This window comes from Sciurus carolinensis, chromosome 13, assembly GCF_902686445.1.
Source record: "Sciurus carolinensis chromosome 13, mSciCar1.2, whole genome shotgun sequence".
In the NCBI taxonomy this organism is placed as follows: Eukaryota; Metazoa; Chordata; class Mammalia; order Rodentia; family Sciuridae; genus Sciurus; species Sciurus carolinensis.
Genome location: NC_062225.1, coordinates 56,005,741 through 56,011,740, shown reverse-complemented (window position 1 = coordinate 56,011,740; position 6,000 = coordinate 56,005,741). Strand labels below are relative to the sequence as shown.

The 6,000-nt window shown below is 41.9% G+C and overlaps 1 long non-coding RNA gene across 1 annotated transcript in view; it reads right to left on the bottom strand.

The window, feature by feature from the left end:
* Positions 1 to 1,800: 1,800 nt before the first annotated feature.
* LOC124962746 (uncharacterized) overlaps positions 1,801 to 6,000 on the bottom strand; it is a 46,618-nt gene continuing 42,418 nt past the window's right edge. Inside the window, exons 3-4 of the long non-coding RNA XR_007104574.1 lie at positions 2,752 to 3,007; positions 1,801 to 2,326 (exon numbers count right to left, since the gene is read on the bottom strand). This is a non-coding gene — a long non-coding RNA (uncharacterized LOC124962746). The remainder of the gene's footprint in view (positions 2,327 to 2,751; positions 3,008 to 6,000) is intronic.

Here is a 6,000-nt window from a genome sequence, read left to right as displayed (position 1 = left end):
GCCTCTTCCCTCCCCCACCAAAATTGTAAGATAGATCCCTAAATCCAAAGACCATTTATGTTTTGTTCAACAACAAGACTCTTAAATAAGATTGCCAAAATTAAAAATCGGGGTTACTTATTCCCCAATATGTGACCCTACCAAAGGAATTTGATAGTTTTGAACGAAAGAATAAATGACCGAATGAAGGGACTTTAGACCTGAATAGGGCAAGAACAGCAGAGTTACAGGCAGCTGCATTTTCAACAGCCCCTGAAGCAGGAATTTGCAGAGTTTGAATGGAAAGAAAGCCCAGGAGGGTGACCATGACAGTGAGCCTCTGCTTCCCCTTGCTCTCTTCCCACCAAGACTCCCTCAGGCTAAGCGCTACAATGCATGACTGATGGAGATTTTGTTATTCACCCAGTTCTTAGGAAAGATCCCTTTATTTCAGCTCTGTGCCAAGAGTCCAGGCACTTAATTGCAGATGCCACTGTGTAGAACATGTTGGGAGCCTATAGAAAAATTGTACCCGTGCAGGGGACTTATTTTGATTATCCTCTAAAAGTTCATGTTTCGCTCTGTGTCTGATTTCTAGACCCTGGATTCACGAAGTCTATACTATTTCATGTATGTGGGAGAATAGTATTAGCCTATCTTTGCCGTGTTGACCCTTCTTATTCCTTCCTTCACCCAGACAGCTGGCCTAGTTTGTGCTCCTTACCTCAGGGAAGACATGCGAGAGTAAGAGGCAGAGAAAAAGTAGCTGCCCTTGAGGGAGGAAAATCAAAAAGTGAATGACATAGACAAAATACGGAAGAAAAGATAATGAGAGTAGAAAAGAGGGGAAAAATTACTGGAAAGAGGAAGTGAATCCATAGGAAAATAAAAGAGGGAAGAGATACTGTGGAGTCCTGTGCCCTGCTCCCCAGGCTCACTCAGGAAAGTCACAGTTCCAAATGTCTTTGAGGGACTTGTTCCTTAGTCCTCAGTAGAATCCCAGGAAGGTGGCAAGACCCCAGAGAAGAAATGAGTGCATGGTTCGTCCCTGCTAAAGGGAACTGAGGCAGACAGATGTGCTGTTTTCTAGCCCCTAGTAAGACCAAAGAATGCTTTCTTGTGACCAAGAGGATGACAGAAATGGAGGTACTCCTGGGCCCGAAGGGGGTCATCCAACTATGAAGGATGTCTCAGTAAAGGCCAGTGTGGAACAGTGATCTTGAGGCCCATGCTCAGTCCCTCCCCTCCTCCTCGCCGGCTGCACACCTTGCATCTCATAAGCTCATTCCAGAAAGGCTTTCTCTAGACACGACCCCAGGGAAAGGAAAGGTTGAAAGCCTCGAGTTCACTGAGGGTCGGTTTCTACCAATTGAAAGAAAATGGAGACTTGAAGTCAGAAGTAGTTATAGTTCTCACATCAGCTTGTGGAACTGCATCCCCTGCTTGCAGCTTACTTGTATTCAGGGTTGACAATTCTCATGAAAGAGTGGTGCTCAACTAGCCACTTAAATGTCTTCTCAACAGGTAGTCAGGTTCTAGAAACCAAATGATGGGTATACTATCCAACATATGCCATGAAAACAGAGCGAATGAACAGGGGAAATGTTCCCTCCTAATAGCAAGGGGTCTCGGTTCTCTGCCCCAAGAATCAAGACAAACCATTTGCCAAGTGTGGAAACTGCATTTCAACATTAAAAAATAAATAAATAAATAACCTCAAGCATGATCCTAACTTCACTTTTAGTATCAGTTGATTAAGAAAATATAACAGGAAGCTAAGAGGTATTCAGTAACATTGAGAATTTTATTTTATTCATCATAATGACATTTATGCATATTCAGAAAGTAACCAACATAGATGAGCACATTTTGCACTCAATCTACAGAGAAAACATGCACTTGGGTTTGCAGATCCCTCGCAGTAACTCTATAGCACCTAGGTGTCTGAGATCCACAAATTGGAAACTACTGGGCCAAATTATTTTAAATTGGTCTTGTGTAGAAAAGGCAGAATGTAGGATGACAATGTCTTTGCAGAAATCTCTCTTCGTATTCCAGTCTGAGGACTCTGGCAGAAGTAATAGCCTGCTGCAAAACGGATCACCCTTTTTTGTTTGCACAGTCTTCATACCAGCTGAATCACAGCTTGCTTTGCACTTCTCGTAACACCTTGCAACATCGCAAAATATTTGCTGGAGTTTGGGGAGGGCGGCTGCAGAATTAGTAAACTGAAAGGAGGCCTTCCTTCACTCCCACCCCTGTCAGCACCTTCTGTTCCAGCAGACCGAAAGGCAGCTTGAAAACCCTGATTGCTTCTCCAGAGTATGACGATTCTTGGCACTGAAGCCTGGGGCAAGGATGGAAGCAAAGGAAACATTATGGAGTTTCGCAGGTGCCAGTACAGAATATTGTCACTTTACAATTGAATGTATAAATGACTTCACAAAGGTGAGTTGCTATGGCAACTAGCATTCTCAACTTTTATATCTGGAAGTAAGGATGGTGTGGGCCATTTCTATTTAGACTACATATTCTGAGTTTAATGAGTAACTACCCATGCTCCAACTCCTAGGTAACCAGGCTCCTGCAATGCTAGACCAGGAAGGGACCTTAGCAACCATCTAGTTCCACCTTTTAGGTTTGTAGACAGAGAACTGAGATTCAGAGAAGCGACACTGCATCAGTAACATGTGTTGGCCCTGAGCCCATGTTTCCCCACTTAGTTCTGGTGCTCTGTTCTTTATACTGCACTGCCTTTCTGAATGAACTCACCCAACGTTCATGAGTAGATAAAGAGAAACGGGACCACAGGTGAATAGAAGGTCGCTGTCATTTCTCAATGGTATGTTAAATCAAGTCCTATTCAGGTCCTGGTGTCTCGAGGATCTATCTTCATTAGAGGAATCCCAAATTCCACATTCCAGGAACTTTTCCATATCCAGCATGATGGACAGCTTTGAGGAAGTAGGAGTGACTTGAGGGGACTTGATCTAGTTTTATGGTTCCAAGATCTACACAGATTAGCAGTCTGCAAAGAATTAGAATATAACCTACTTACAGTGAATTTAAGGTTAACTTTCTTTAGTGATTAAAAATATATATCCTTTAGGTTTTTTCAAGACCTACTTTCTTGAGTAATTCTCACATAAACACATGCAAAAATACTTTGTACGAAAATGTATCCAGGGCTGGGGTTGTGGCTCAGTGGCAGAGCATTTGCCTAGCATCTGTGAGGCACTGGGTTCGATCCTCAGCACCACGTGAAAATAAATAAATAAAATAAAGGTATTGTGTTCGTCTACCATTTTAAAAAAAAGTATCCAGTTAATAAATCACCAGTCCACAGAAAATTTAACTGTTAGAAGTTTCCACAGGTTCTTGTAGAGAAGAAAGGCAGACGTTTAGAGTATTTACTACCATTCTTTCAAAAGCAAATCAGAATCCAAAGTTGAAACTAAAAAAATGAAATTAAAGTGTTAATTCATTTTAAAGATACACATGAATATAAACATTTCATCCTCAAAAGTCTTTAAACATGTGAAAATCACCTGGAGATCTTACTGACCTGCAGATTCTGGTTCAGGAGGTCTGGGATAAGAGTTTGCATTTCTAATAAGCTCTTGGGTAGTGTCAGTGCCTCTGGTCCTTGGTTTATACTTTGAGTAGAAAGGGGCTAGTTTACTTGAGGTCTCCCTGGATTTGTTTTCTTTTAATGTTAACTCTGACTTTCAGATCTGTGACTACCCCAGTCACAAGAACTTTTCTGGTTATGATATACGTTATCCACATGGCACTTAGGTGCTGCTGTGTATCAACATGTCCCATAGGTGTATATCATATCCCCAATCAGATCATAACCCATCTGCGTTTGCTCAGCCCCATATATGCACATAGTTGCTGAACGAAGAACTATTGATGATTGATTGATCCACCAAAGATGATTTCCTCCTTTCTCAGAATGCTCATCCATGAACTCAACTTCAAATACAAAGAAACATTGAGTCTATTCTTGCTCTCATTTCCCTCCTTTATAAGTTGACTTTTTAGAAACCAATGACTGTGCAGAGACTACTCATTGATTCTGTAATAAAATAATGAGTTTCGAGGATTTTTAGAAGAATATATCACAACAGGAAGCACAGTTACTGGTTGTAGTAGGCCATCAGAGTGGAAGCACTAGAATACATGGGAAGCACACAGCTTGGAGGTCAACAGACCTGGATTCACAGTCTTAGTCTCTGGCCTACAAGTTGTGTACCTTAAGAATAGTTACTTAGGGCTGGGGATATGGCTCAGTTGGTAGAGTGCCTGCCTCGCATGCACAAGGCCCTGGGTTCAATCCCCAGCACCGCCAAAAAAAAAAAAAAAAAAAAAAAGAATAGTTACTTAAAATTCCTTAACTATAGGAATGAATTGTAAATTGCCTAACCTTGTGCCTCATAAAAGACAGATGTTATAATCTCAGCAGAATCTCTCCCCAGCAGATCTGAAAATTGAGTCTTCACCACCTTCCCTCTGCCTTGAGAGCCCTGGGATAGTTTACATGCAGGGCATTAGCGCCATCTTGTGGTGTATCACTGCCTTATATATGTCTTAGTACCTTTGAAAGGTCATAATTCATTCATTTCTTGCAACAGGCATTTATGAATGCTTACCATGTGCCATGCACTGATTTGACTGCTGAAGGTACAACGGTGAAAAGATAAACAATCTTTCAGGGAGTCATCAGGTGGAGAAGTTAGAAATTAAATAATTACCCAAATAAAATTTGGATTCATCTTGTGAAAAGTACTACTAAGGAGTATAGGATCCTGTGGATGTGTAATAAGGTTGCCCCAGGGAATTGAAATTGAAGGATAAAATAGAACTCGGCCAAGAGGTCACATTGGGCATGTGCCAGCAAACACCCAGTAGCATCTCAGCACAGCAACCCCCATTTAGGCTGCCAGTCCACAGGGAGCTTCAGTCTTGGTTGTGCCTTTTTCATTAGTCACTTAGTGTCTATGGCATCCCACTCTATGCAAGTCACTTTACATACATCATCACTGATTTTTTTCCATAATATTATCCTTTTGCATGGAAAGGTTAAGAAAGTTGCACAAAGACATAAAATGACATATCAGAAAGGATTCACACTCCATTGCTCTGCCTGTAAAGTCTATGCTCTTCCCTCTACTTGTGCTGTCTCCCTAATGCCAAGCCCAGCTCTCTTTTATGCTGCATGATGCTGCAGAAAGGAAACCATTAGAAGTGCTCAGGGAAAAAAGAAAATGCAGAGAAGGAGGGAAAATATGACAATATCTCAATGGGTCATGTGTGAAGGACAGAGAGCAAACTGCTGACATACCTAGTTATGCTCCTGGTGTTAGAAGAGCAAATCCAAGAGGTCTGCTCTACCAGGAAAGCAAATATCCCTAATAATGCTCCTATGCTCTTGTGCTTTGAAATGGGCTATAGCTGCTACTAAATTAAATGATGTGAGATCATTTGGAGGAAAGTAGTGATTCTCTTTAAATCTATAGGAAGATGCAAAGATTACTAAGCACCAAGAACCAAAGCGTCATTAGGTCAGAAAATACTCACAGAACTGAGAGGTTTCTTGCTACACAGGAGTTTCAACTTTAAGGTTGGGACATTCCCAGGCAAATCATGACAGTTGGTCATCCTACCAGTGGGCCAGACTGGGAGGCTCTGATGTACTTAGGGAGTTAGGCCAAGGCAGATATGAAATATGGGGTTCAGTACAAGGCTTGGTCACAGGCCATGGCAGCAAAGCTGAGACAAGGGAGGTCCAGGTCCCTCAGTAAGCACCTTGATGCTCTGTGTTTAGATTATCAGCCCAGAGCTCCAGCTCTGGGCCTTGTGGGCAGAAATGATTGACTCCAGGCTCAGGTAGAGGACAAATAGGGCAGTAGAGTCAGGCCAGTCTGTATCTCAGCTTCCTCATCTGTAAAAAAGGATGAATGGCAGCACCTAACACTAAAATAATCTGTGAATTCTATTACAACAAGCTCATATGAA